This window comes from Peromyscus eremicus, chromosome 11, assembly GCF_949786415.1.
Source record: "Peromyscus eremicus chromosome 11, PerEre_H2_v1, whole genome shotgun sequence".
Classification (NCBI taxonomy): domain Eukaryota; kingdom Metazoa; phylum Chordata; class Mammalia; order Rodentia; family Cricetidae; genus Peromyscus; species Peromyscus eremicus.
In genome coordinates this window covers 6,893,382-6,906,087 of record NC_081427.1, presented here as the reverse complement: position 1 = coordinate 6,906,087, position 12,706 = coordinate 6,893,382, and positions in this window count along the sequence as shown.

The following is a 12,706-nucleotide window of genomic DNA, read 5'->3' as shown; positions in this document are numbered from 1 at the left end:
TCAGGAAGGCAAGGATTCAGCGACTGACAGACAGACAACACACTCAGAAGTGGTTTGAATCTGCTGCAATTTTACTTCTGCAAATTGTTAGTTTATATATAGAAAAGAAAACTATCAAGTCATACAAAGAGCAACAAGGGCTTGGCAGTAATTCAATTACATCATCTTTAAAAAACAGCAAGCACACAATTATTAATCGGCGCTAGACATATCCCTTCACCCACAAGAACTTTATGACCCAAAGAGCAGTCTGTGTTTTTTAAACTTAGTACAGTCCCTAGACTTGTGTAGACTTCTTGCAGCTGTGTCCTTCATCTTTATCTCAGCTGCTCGCTAATTTATTATTCATTTTTACTTTTCTGGTTCTCGTGACCCACTTAGCCAATTTGGATGTTGCAGATCCTCCCTAAGTCTTTCTTTAGTTCTTTTATCACATATCTCTTAATACAAAACCTTTTTACCTGCTGGAATATGGACTCATACTTTGACGCCTGTAAGGGGAAAGGGTTCTGCTGTAGTCCTTAAATTTTCCATATTGAACTTCCTCAACAGAGGGGCCCACTATCTGCCTCCTATGAGATAACATTTTCTACCATAAATCACTTTAGTTGGGATTCCCAAAGGATTCCTAGTGTGTGAGTGTTTATTCCCCAGAAGTGCCTGAATTATTATACTTTCTTTATCTAGCGGCTTGAGATCTTAAAATTAGCTCATTCTGCTATATCTAAATAAGGTCCATGTCCAGCTTCCCCTTTCCTCCATAGTTCACAACCCAAGCATTCATTAGTTTTTGTTGTGCTTCATATATTAATTAGAACATTGTCAGAAAAGCAGTTATACAGAACCCATAGCCCAGGGAGTTCATGATCCGTGAAGCACATCTCCTTCAAGAAGGAGGCATAACACGGGCACTCTGCCAGGGACCTCCAGGGAGCTTAGTCCCGTGGGACACGTATCTCTCGTCCACTATTATTGACATAATTGTTCATGTCACACGGACGACACTGGAGTTGGTGTGGCACTATACCTTGCCACGTGGTTCGTGGCTTACTTGTATCTTACATCATGCTTCTTATTGCGGTGGCTGGCAGTGTCTCTCTACCTCAGCCTTCCACTTCCCAGAATTGTCCTCTCTCCTTGTCTCACCTATACTTCCTGCCTAGCTACTGGCCAATCAGCACTTTATTCATCAATCAATCATCCACAGCAGCTTGACATGCAGAGGAGGAGCATAAAAACTGGACCTAAAGAAGCAGAATCTCCAGGAAAGGAATCTCAAGAGAAAGGATTCCAGAGGAACTCACCCAGTTTAATCTTAATACTGATAGCTCTACTCAGAAAACCATCACTTCACATGCATGTCTTAACTGCAGACATCCCATCATCCTTGCTCATGACACTTGGATTCCAAGTAACCACAGATGGAGAATGCAGTAGGAATGTGCCCAGCAGATGTTTATACGTTCAGAACAAACAGGTAGACATGGAGGACTAGGTACGCATTTGTTTCAGAGAGACAGTTCCTGTACTAGCTTTTACTGGCTCAGCATTTATTAAGTATTTTATTCATTTCATCCCTTTTACTGAATTTCCCTGTCTAAATGTGTCCCCAATTTTTTATGAGAAGATAGGATCTATGAGTATCAAGCACTGTCCTTTAAATGGATATGGGCCTGTACTCAAGGTCAGGTGAATCCAGCTGTAAAGCAAATGGAGTAGGCATCCCTTTGGGCATCCTGATCCTTTCAGCTTTGGATTTAAGCTTCATAAGAGAGATCTCTGGATTCTCTACCCCTCCTACTCATGAAATCTGTGTGAGGACTCTAGGAAGAATGGGCTGGATGTACTCAGCTGTATTCTGTCCCCATCTGGAGAACATGTCAAGCAGAGCACGATTTCGTGTGGGACTATACTCTTGATCTGGGTGGCGGTAGATCACCACTGCTCACTGTTCACTGAGCACAATTTCTTCTCCTTCCAGCCTCTGTCCTCCAATTAGTCCTTATCAAACCGTGGATGGTACTCCAGGGAGGAAGCTCATTTCCCCCTGAACTCAAAAGAGCTTCTAGAGAGGCGATGTGTGCGCTGTCCCCATGAGACCTAAAGCCTTGGACTCTCCATCACCCCACGGCCTACTCTGGAGGGAGAGGACATCCTGTGCCATGTTGGTTTGCTTTATGGTTGTGTATCTTTATTCTGAAAGCATTGCTGACACAGAAGACGAGCCTGCCCTAGCTCAGATGATGCTACTTCTCTGGGACCCAGCACCTTGATCATCATGCACTTAGGTGAACACGGAAGAGCATACAGGCTCAGGACAGACGTTAGACAGGATCCGTGTGCCAATGCTAGTACCAGTCTCAAAGGCAATAGCCTCCACACGTGTCTGTTCTTTGCATTTACCCGAGTCCTTAACTTTCTTGTAGAACAGTAAAGGCACTTTGTAGAACATTTTCATTATTTAACACTGGAAATGCTGTGCTACCAAGGATATCATTGAACAATATTTACTCGGGGCAGATTTTCTTCTGTTTGATTTCTAGTGTCCTCTTTCTGTGTAACCTTTAGCACTGTAATTTTCTTTTTCTAAAATGTTTCTCACTAAGCAATGGGTGAAGGGAAATTGAATTCAATTTGCTTTATTCTGCATTCATCTTGTATAAAAAAGTTTGTGTTAAAGATCAACATTTTATTTTTATTAGACACTGCCAGTTGTACTGGGAAAAATGGATTTGCTCAAAAGAAAAATCCATAACACAGCAAGTATTAGTAGCATTGGGAGCTGGTTTTCTGTTTTCTTTAGAAATTAGGACTGGCATGTTAACTGTGACACATTATTAGAACAAAGGCAGTTTATTCTTCTGAAGTTTTGTGTATTTTCTCTGTGTTCTGAGAACGGCCAATGCCATATGAAATACAAGTGGGTGCTTTTTTGCTCCTTAGTCACTGGATTGGGGTGAGGATGTCTTAAGCATGAGGAGTGAGACCTGATCCTAACTTTGCAGCTATCTGTATGCAAAAGTGTATGTCCTTATGAAGCAAATCGCTGTACCTAGAGTTTAAAAAGATCACTTGAGCTATTCCTTTTAAAGTGTGTTTTAGTTGCAATATAATAATATAACATATTATATTTCATAAGAGCCCTGTGGAGCCCACTATATCTTAGGGGAAAATATAGATAAGAGAGAAAAGCCTGCTTCATATTTTTTAAGCGGTTGCTTTTCTCAGAATGAGACTGCCTTTAGCAATTTTGCTAGTAACTAGTAATGAATGTTAATCATAAAGTAAATGAACAAAACCACAAACATCAAAGATCAGAGAGCAAAAAAATGCAATGATTCATTAAAGATTTGAATATTCAATATTAATTATCTAGTGATTATACTTTTAATATGCACATTTGCATATTATGCACATTTATATTATTTTATGTATAAAACAAATATTCAGAATATATGTATACAAAGGCTAGAAGTGAGTAGAGCTAGTAGAAAAACTATATCTGACTGGCTTTTCTGAGGGCAGGCATGGGTGTGATGCTTTCTCATGAACTTCGAGGTCAATTACTCATTTCAGAACATAAACCACATGAAATTACCTGTGTTTCAGGTATATGTCTATTGAGGACAAAACTTAAGTGACTATGTTACATCTAGGGAAACGTGGCAAACGTCCTTAGCTTCAGTTCTTGATCACAGGTCTACGTAGATGGGGTTCATTCACAATTCAGTTCATTGTCATTGGAAGTTTTGTTTTCCCACAAATCACCTGTCAATATCCTGACTGATACTATAAATGACTCTCCTGTTTCCTTGTTTTTCTAGCCACCATACCGGTGGCTAACATAATGCTATACTCACATTTATCACACACTGCAGTAATACAATGTTCTGACCATACAAGAACAGACATTTAAAACATTTAGCTCTAGGTTTTCTGTAAAGCACTCCACTTCTTCCATCCCCTGACAATGAAATGTCCACCATCTTGGTGTTCTGACACTTCTTTCTCTATATTACAATTGTGCTTTGGTTTTTAGCATCTGCTCAGAGTCAACAATCTGGTTTCTAATGGATTCTTTAAAAATGAAAACTGGAGTTTGAGGCCAGCCTGGACTACAGAGTGAGTTTCAGGAAAGGCGCAAAGCTACACAGGGAAACACTGTCTTGAAAAACCAAAAAGAAAAAAAAAAAAGAAAACTGCTTAAACAGAAACACTTCTTACTATAGCTAAAGGAGGTCGTTTTTCACTGGATATAAAATAAAATGAGAAATTAAAGTAATTGTCATCATTTGAATGTAGTTGACCAGTGAAAAATACTCAAGACCAATGTAAGGTTTTCATTCTTTCTCTTTCTGTTCTTCTCCATCCAGGGAAGCTAAAGTCAACATGAAAAGGTCATAGGATAAAGTTCTGCTGCAGGTGAAATGAAGATATCCTGGTTCCTAAGAAGTTAGGGTAAGACTGAACGCCTTCCACAGTTTTCTTGGGTATATTTCTCTTTGCTCTGGCTTGAATCTAAAACTATGAAAGTCACAAATGAAAATTTAACAAACAAATCATGAATAATATGTTTTCACAGGTTCTACTATACAGGTATAACGTTATTTGCTTTTTTCCTGAAAGGAAAAGCAGCTGATGGCACATAATATCAGAAATGAGTTCCCTGGGTCAGCTCCAATGCCCCCCTCCATAAGTCACCTACTAGGACAAGGACAGCAGCAATTACTGTACAACAGAAAGGACCAAACCAGTGGACAGTTCGGGGATGGATTGGTCTCAACCCAATGCTTAGGGCTGCATCACGGCATCATGCTCATGAAAACTGACTCAGGTAAAAATGCCCTCAGTTCTAACATTTCTTGGAGGAAACAAGAGTGGCAGTACATACCCCCCAAGATGGTCTCACTCCTTCCAGGACTTCTCATAGAGATGCAAATGGCATTCATTCGGGGGATAAGGCCACGTGCACATAGGAAGAGGATAGGTGGGGCTGACAGGCAGAGAAGATATTTAGAAGGAGAAATTAGGCAAGAAGAAGAAGTAGCCAGAGAAGGAGGAGGGCTTCAGGGGCCTGCCACCCAGCCACCCAGCTACACAGCAAGTCACGGAGTAAGAGTAAGATTTACAGATAAGAGAACAGGAAAAACCCAGAGCAAAAGACAGAGGGGATACTTTAAGTTAAGAAAAGCTTGCAAGAAACAAGCCAAGCTAAGGCCAGGCATTCATAATTAAGATTTGGGAGCTGGGTGGTGGGCCTCTCAAAAGAGCAAAGAGCAAAAACAAGCAACACCACAAGGGCTGAGAGTCCTGCCTGGAATCCAGTCTCCAGGACACTCACTCACTCCAGCTACATGTAGGAGGCTCAGGTCAGGATGATCGCCACCCTGCTCTGAAGACGTCTTTGTTACTGCAAGCTGGGCTTCTCAAACCTGCCCTTGTGGAACTCAGAGGATTTGATCACCACTCAGTATATGGATTGCCAGGAAGCAGGGAGTTTATCACAAGAAGTTGCTTGGCCATGAGTGACCTTCAGTGAGGTCCATCACACACTCTGCCTAACGTATACCTATGTAGCATTATCACCTAAATGGAGCCACTGCTGGGTTCAGATCATTTTTTCCCTCAAAATTGGACCAGGTTTTCAGTCTAAAGGGTCAGAATATGGCACCCATGGTTATCATTACCAGAGTAAAGAGGTAACCTCAGTCCTAATTGCCTGAAACAGATGGGGACTTGTGCAGATGAGCTGTTAGCTTGCAGACTTTGCATAATTAATGAGTCATTCTAGTCCTCTTAGTTAAGGGCCGGTTGGTTACACAGCAAAAGGTAACCAGAACATCACTTAATGACTGACTGCATGAGACAAAATATGTCTCAGGATTAAGCAAGTCACTTTGAACTTGGTCCTATGAAAGTACTAACTGTGCATCACATAGCTCTCACCCTTTTAGTAAAGGTTCTTCAGTAAGATCTTAGTCTTAGTAAAACTAAGATTTTAGCTCATAACTTCTTATATTTTTGGTTGTGAGCCTAGCCTTTAATGGCTGAGCCATCTTTCAAGCCCGGCTCATAACTTCTTAAATCAAAGTCCTATGCCATTCGATCTTCACAACTGCTCTATCAACCTTCTTGAAATCCCACCATTCTACAAACCATCAAAGCAGAATACCAATAGCCCGCTGAATGTAGGTACTAATTTTGAATTTGTTCTCAATGGTATCTCTTATTTTCTGATTTCTTCAAAGTCCAGACTTGGGACAAGCAAGACGGTAATGTGGGTAAAAGCACTTGCCTCACAGGCCTAATCACCAGACCAGAACCAATGTCAGTGGAAGGAAAGAACTGATCCCACAAAGTTGTCCTCTGACCTCACATGTGAGCCATAATATGTGCCCCCTCTAATAATAATAACAATAGAAAATAAAATTAAAATAAAACTAACAACTCCAAACTTTACTTTGGATCTTTACAAAATCAGTATCACCATGCCCTGAAGTGTTTTCAAAGAGTGTCTTTGGTCAGAGTCATGTGACTCATACAAAAAGGTAAAGAAAGATGGTCTGGCAACTCTCATTAAGAATCATGGCACAGTATCACAGAGATACATGAGAAGTACAGCTTAACAATACAGGACTCTCCATCTCCTAACTCATCTTCTATACTATGTGAGGTATATATTTTTTAGATCTTTGGAGCAATGTAGTCATATCTTTCCCTCAACAAATACTTCTGCTGATGTTTCTGTGCTTGTGGCATATAAAGATCATAGCCCTTAAAATACACATAAGACTAATTCATGATCTCATAATATATACAATACTCAGTAAAATACCAATTCTATATTTTAGTGGGAAAAGCACACACACACACACACACACACACACACACACACACACACACACACATACACACACATATATAAAACAACATAATGACAGATGCATAGACATTCAGGGTAAGATAATGTAGAACCGTAGAATAATAAATAAACATCTAAATGATTATCAAAAGCAAGTGGATTGGGAGTTGATTGCTCAGTAGTTAAAGGCACTGGTAAAGACTGACGGCCTGAATTCTATCCCTGGGACTCATATGATGGAAGGAGAAACCTACAAGTTATCCTCTGACCACCATACTTGTGCTGTGGCATGCACATGCATAACCCACTAAATGAACCAATGTGAAAAAATTAAAGCAAAAGGAAAAGTTAAGGCCAGCATACCAAATTTGACTTACTATAAATTATGTTTTCTAGAGTAAATAACAGAATATGAATGAAAAATAAAGTATAAAATTGAGAAGAAATAGTAAAAATATATTGCTGATTACAGAATTCTGAAAATCAACACAGAAAACAAGAAATATTAAATAATAATTGGCAAAGGATAGGAAGCTGTTCTTAAAGGATACAGAAAAGCCACTGAAGAATATCAATGCCATAACCCTCACCAGATGTCAAGGAAATGAAAACTAATGGACTGAGGTCATGTTCCTAAAACTAAATTAATTTGAAAACCAGTGAATGACCACACTGCACTTCCCTTGCGCAGGTAGTGGTGTGCAATGTGGTAATACATAGCACGCAGCTGCTGAGTGTTCCCATGATGAGGGTTGTGCATGGTGGCATACAAGGATTCTAACATGCCTTCTCTTTTTATCATTTGGCTTTTTATAACATGTGTGATTACTGTGGTTTTTATTACTTTATGTGATGAGAATAAAATGAGCTTTTTAGATATGGATAACCAGCTTCTACTGGGTCGCAAACCACGGGGACAGAAGCAGACTTTGGCTCCGATTAGTCTGTCACCAAAGCATGGGCTTTGAATGGCCATTCCTCAGTCTATGTTTCTGTATAATTGATAGCTCAATGTTGCCTGTGCCTTTGCTGCACTCAGAACTCAGAATGTCCTCATGCTTGCTGTTTGATAGTCATGGTCCTGAGACTCTCTGAGACATCTTGAGTTAGGGATTCCGTCTCACTTAGTCCTGTGGCTGTGAGGGAGTACAAGGGTTCAAACATACCCAATCTGGGCTCCATTATTGGAGATGGGAAAAGAATGGACAGGAGAGTCTCAGTACTTTACAGTTGCCAGACAGAGGGGACACTGGGTTTGTAAAGGAACAGGCCTGGGAGGAGCTGAGGTCAGAGTAACACTTCTGTTCTGCCTAAAGACAATCTGCAATTTCCTGAGGAGGGCCAGCCCTGTGCACAGTCACACCTCTGCTCCCCTGCTTCCTTGGAGACAAAAGGGATTCTCTGATTGTGAAAAGGTAAAATCACCCGGAGGTGGTTCTGACAACCTCTCTCCTCATTGTGTGGCTGGCTACCCATCTAGAACACGCTTGGTGTGGGACTAGAAGAGAACATGCCTATCTGTTCTACTTTTCTGGTTGTCTTCCTGTGCTCTGCTGTGTGAGGGGAATTTAACAGCTTTTTAAGAATCCGTGAGATGGGAGAGCCTGAGTGGTAGACCAAGAACATCCCTCTTGTGATATCTTGGTATGTTATTGGGGGTAATGACTTTTTCATGACACATAGGTGAGGGCCTTTTTTTTTTCAGAGATGAGATTTGAAGTATTTGGAGAGAATTTATGTGCCTTCACAGCTGGAGCAGCAGACATAGGAATATTATGTTTTCTATCAAAACTAAAAAGTTAGAAAATTTAAAAACATGTTACAGGAAAAAAAGAAAAGCAAGAATATCCCACCAGAACACATGCACTGTAAACTGCTGCGTTCTCTTGACTTCCCTTGATGGTTTTCAAATGAATTCCTCAGTAGGATCTTGGATGGAGAGTCTGCACTTGTGTGGTTACTGTGTGGTAAGAGCGACACTGACCTGTGCACTGTGGCACATTTTCTGTCCAGCAGCCCCAGCCACTTGCTCAGAAAGGACACTCAGAACAAAACAAACAATTCCTCCCCTTATTTTAGAAAAATGAGGATTTTAAACCACATCAAGTTCTTTCCATCTGAAAAGCTCTACTTTATAAGCCAATGTCTTTAAAATGACTGCTTTTATTTTTCTTCCAAAGTTCCCCTTTAGGTAAGGGACTGTAGCTCCCATTGGGAAATAACGATGATGACGTGCTCTTCTGTTGTTTCCCAGTAGGAATGCACTGCTATTCCAAGCCGTTAAATGCATTCACTTAATTAATTCCTATGGTAACAAGAAAGGTGAATGTTATTTTTGTGTCCATCTTAGGGAGAACAAAGCTGATGGAGGGGAGTTGTCCTCTGACTTTAATACACATGTCATGGCATGCATATGCACACACACACACACACACACACACACACACACACACACACACACAGAGTGAGGGGGGAGCATCTTCAGCTTTCTACGAACCCTCTCCACTGCTTTCCACAGTATCCACACCTTCCGTGCTCCATGAACTGTGAATAAGAGTCACCCTTCTCCGCATCCTTGCCAGCGTTTATTCTAACCTGTTATCTTTTCAATAGCCCTTTCTGACTGGGGTAAAATGCAACCTCACAGTATAGTTTCAATTTGCAACTCCTTGATGGCTAAAGAGAGCCTCTAGATTGTCTCCTCCAAGGCTCGGTGAACGTCAAAGAAGGAAAAAGAACATAAAAGCCAGAGGTTGAGGAATGCTGCAAAACAGTCTTTCCAACCGGACACAGAGGTTGAACTTATGAACGAACACACTGTGATTACCTGCACAAGGCCAAACAAGACTGCACCTGTGACCATCTCATCACGCAAGGCTTGGTTATTTTATAGTACCTCTGGGACCTCCCTGCTTCCCTTATTCATCCTGTTTAGATACTACCCCCACACATTCCCACTGATTCACCTCGTAATATTTTCTGAAACAAGAAGCCACCATCTCAGGAGCCTGCCTTCCCTTCCCTGTTTACCTTTGTTCCTCTAATCCTCTTTAAAGCCCATGTAAAGCCTATAACAATGACAATGCTGAATGGAGACAGGAGGGCACGCCGATGGCTTGTAAATAAACACTCATTCCTTACATAGAGTAAATATGAAAGCACCATAGGAGAAAAAACTGAGTTAAATTCATAAAAAAATTTAAATATGTGCTTGTGGGGAAATACTGTAGGCAAATGAAAACAAAATAGTTGCATACTGTGGAAAAATACTTTGGAACTATTTTCCTAATAAATAATTGGCCATCAGCTGCCAAAGTGCAAAATAAAACCCCAACACAGATAAAACAAAACTGTGAAAGTGAACTTCTAGAAGGTATTTCTGGTAAAGAACAAAAGGTGCCTCACATAATTATTCATTAGGGAGATGCAAACTAAAACTATTAAACATTACTACATGTTCATGAGTAATTAATCCACTCCATGGCAGAATGCAATGATCAGAACGATTGGTCTTATATTCATTTTTTATTCCCATTTTTGATTCCCTGGATCACTCTCATTATTGTGTTTCCCAGAGTAATAATAACAGAAACCACACCCCAAGGGAAGTGGTGTTGGAATTTACCACAGTACCAGTTTACTTATAATTAAGTTCTTAATTACTCCAACTGGAAACATTTTCAGACATAATTGTAATCTATCATATATTTTGAGTTGAAGTATGTTCTTCAGATTGATAATTGCAATAATGATGGGTTTTGGTACATAATCAGATATTCTCTTTATTCTTACGGATTGATTTATCATACTTAGCTTTGGTTTAAATGGAATATTCACATAATTTTAGGTCATAAAATATGAATGGGTATGGCACAGGATGCAATTATTTTACTACTACATTTTATGGATATAATCTATTTACTTTTTTATCTATTTGCTAAGAAGTTCTGGGTTCTTTTCTAAACTTTACTATTAGAAGCTGTGCTCCATGGATTATACTTTAACATACAAAATGTACAAATATGGGAGAATATCAACATATTCTTCCACAAAGTATCTCTTGGTCAAAGTGCATATGGACTTATAGTTGTCCAAATGACCTTCCATCAAACTGTGAATTTGTTATTTTCAACTTTGTATGGGATGATGACTTCGTTTATGGAAAACAATATTTCTATATTCCATAGGAAGTGTTTCTTTCATCACCCACTTCCAGTAGACTACAGCAAACTAAGTCCCTTGACTGAGAGCTTCAGCTGAGCAGGTGTATGTGCAGATGCTAACAATGGGTGGCTAGGGCCTTGGAGTTGACCCCAGTGTGGCAGTGTTGGAATTTCTCAATAGTAATTACAAGGCATTATAATGCCAGCAGCATGACATTATCAGTACTGGGGAGTCTTCCCTGCTTGTCACCATCACGGTAGTGCGATGGATTCAGAACCTTTGAGTGTGTGTGGGGGCAGGAGTGGATCTCATGCTGTCACTGACTATTGAAGTAAAATGGACAATAAGGAAAGTGAAGTAAAAGATGTCTCTCAGCCAGTCATTTAGAACTGCAAACTGCAAAAGTCCCTGCAAACACTTTTGTTTGGTATAAGTAGAACATATACTACTGACATCTACTGAGTACAGGGAAAGAATGCTCTAAACATTCTGTCCATCTACATGAAAACACCCAAAAATTATACAGCCCCAAATGTCAGTAGTTCTACATGAAACCCTAATGCATGTGCGAGTACATGCACGCACACAAGAATACACACACACACACACACACACACACACACACACACACACACACACTCCCTACAGTGTTAAAATGAATCCTTTGAGAGATAAGGGAAGAGTTCACTAGCCATGTGTGGAAACTAAAATTCAGGTGAGTAAACAAGAAGTCATGTCTTTATAGATTATACCAATGTACACAGCACTCACACGAGCACATTTGGGTCTTTGTAGACTGTAACAGTGTACACAGCACACACACATAAGCACATTTGGGAGAATTTTACATGTCTCAGAAGATTTTTGAAGAGTCATGCTGTCACATTAACTTTGTAAATGAAAATCACAACCATATTATAATATATTCTTTGCATTAATGATGAATTTATTTTTCCTTTCCTAATTTGTGTGCTTTTTATTTCTTGCCCTTATCTAACAGATCCTGCCAGTATTCCCAATTGTGTGCTGAATACAAGTAGTGAGAATGGACATCTTGCTTTGTATTCAACCTTAGAGAAAAATCTTCTCCCTTCCCTCATTGCATGTACTATTGATCTTGTGTTTTACTAGATGGCCTTTCTTATATTGATACAATCCTTATGATAAATAAATTGATGAGAAAAATAGGGAGAGATAATTATGGATGATAGACTGAAAATGGATAATAGATAATATTATAGATAATATGATTGATAGATAACAACTAGATGAGATAGATAACAATTAGGTAAGATAGATAACAGCTAGATAAGATAATTAGATAAGATAGATGACAGATGATAGATAAGTGATGTGATATGATAGATGATGATGATGAAGATAGATAGGTAGGTAGATAGATAGATAGATAGATAGATAGATAGATAGATAGATAGATAGATAGATAGATATGCTTGTCTTACTGAATTTCTCTGAAGAATCTATGGAGAGTTATACCCCAAGGTCTACTCAAGACCTTATTAAGTTAAATCATATCAAGTGTGTTTTACTAACCAGAACTGTGCTTGGCAAGCATTGAATTTTGCAGCAGTTACTCCCTGAATGACCTGCAGTCACTTTTCACTATTATGTGATCCCAGCTGGCCTCAAACTCCCCATGCACCTCAGGTGGTTCCCTTA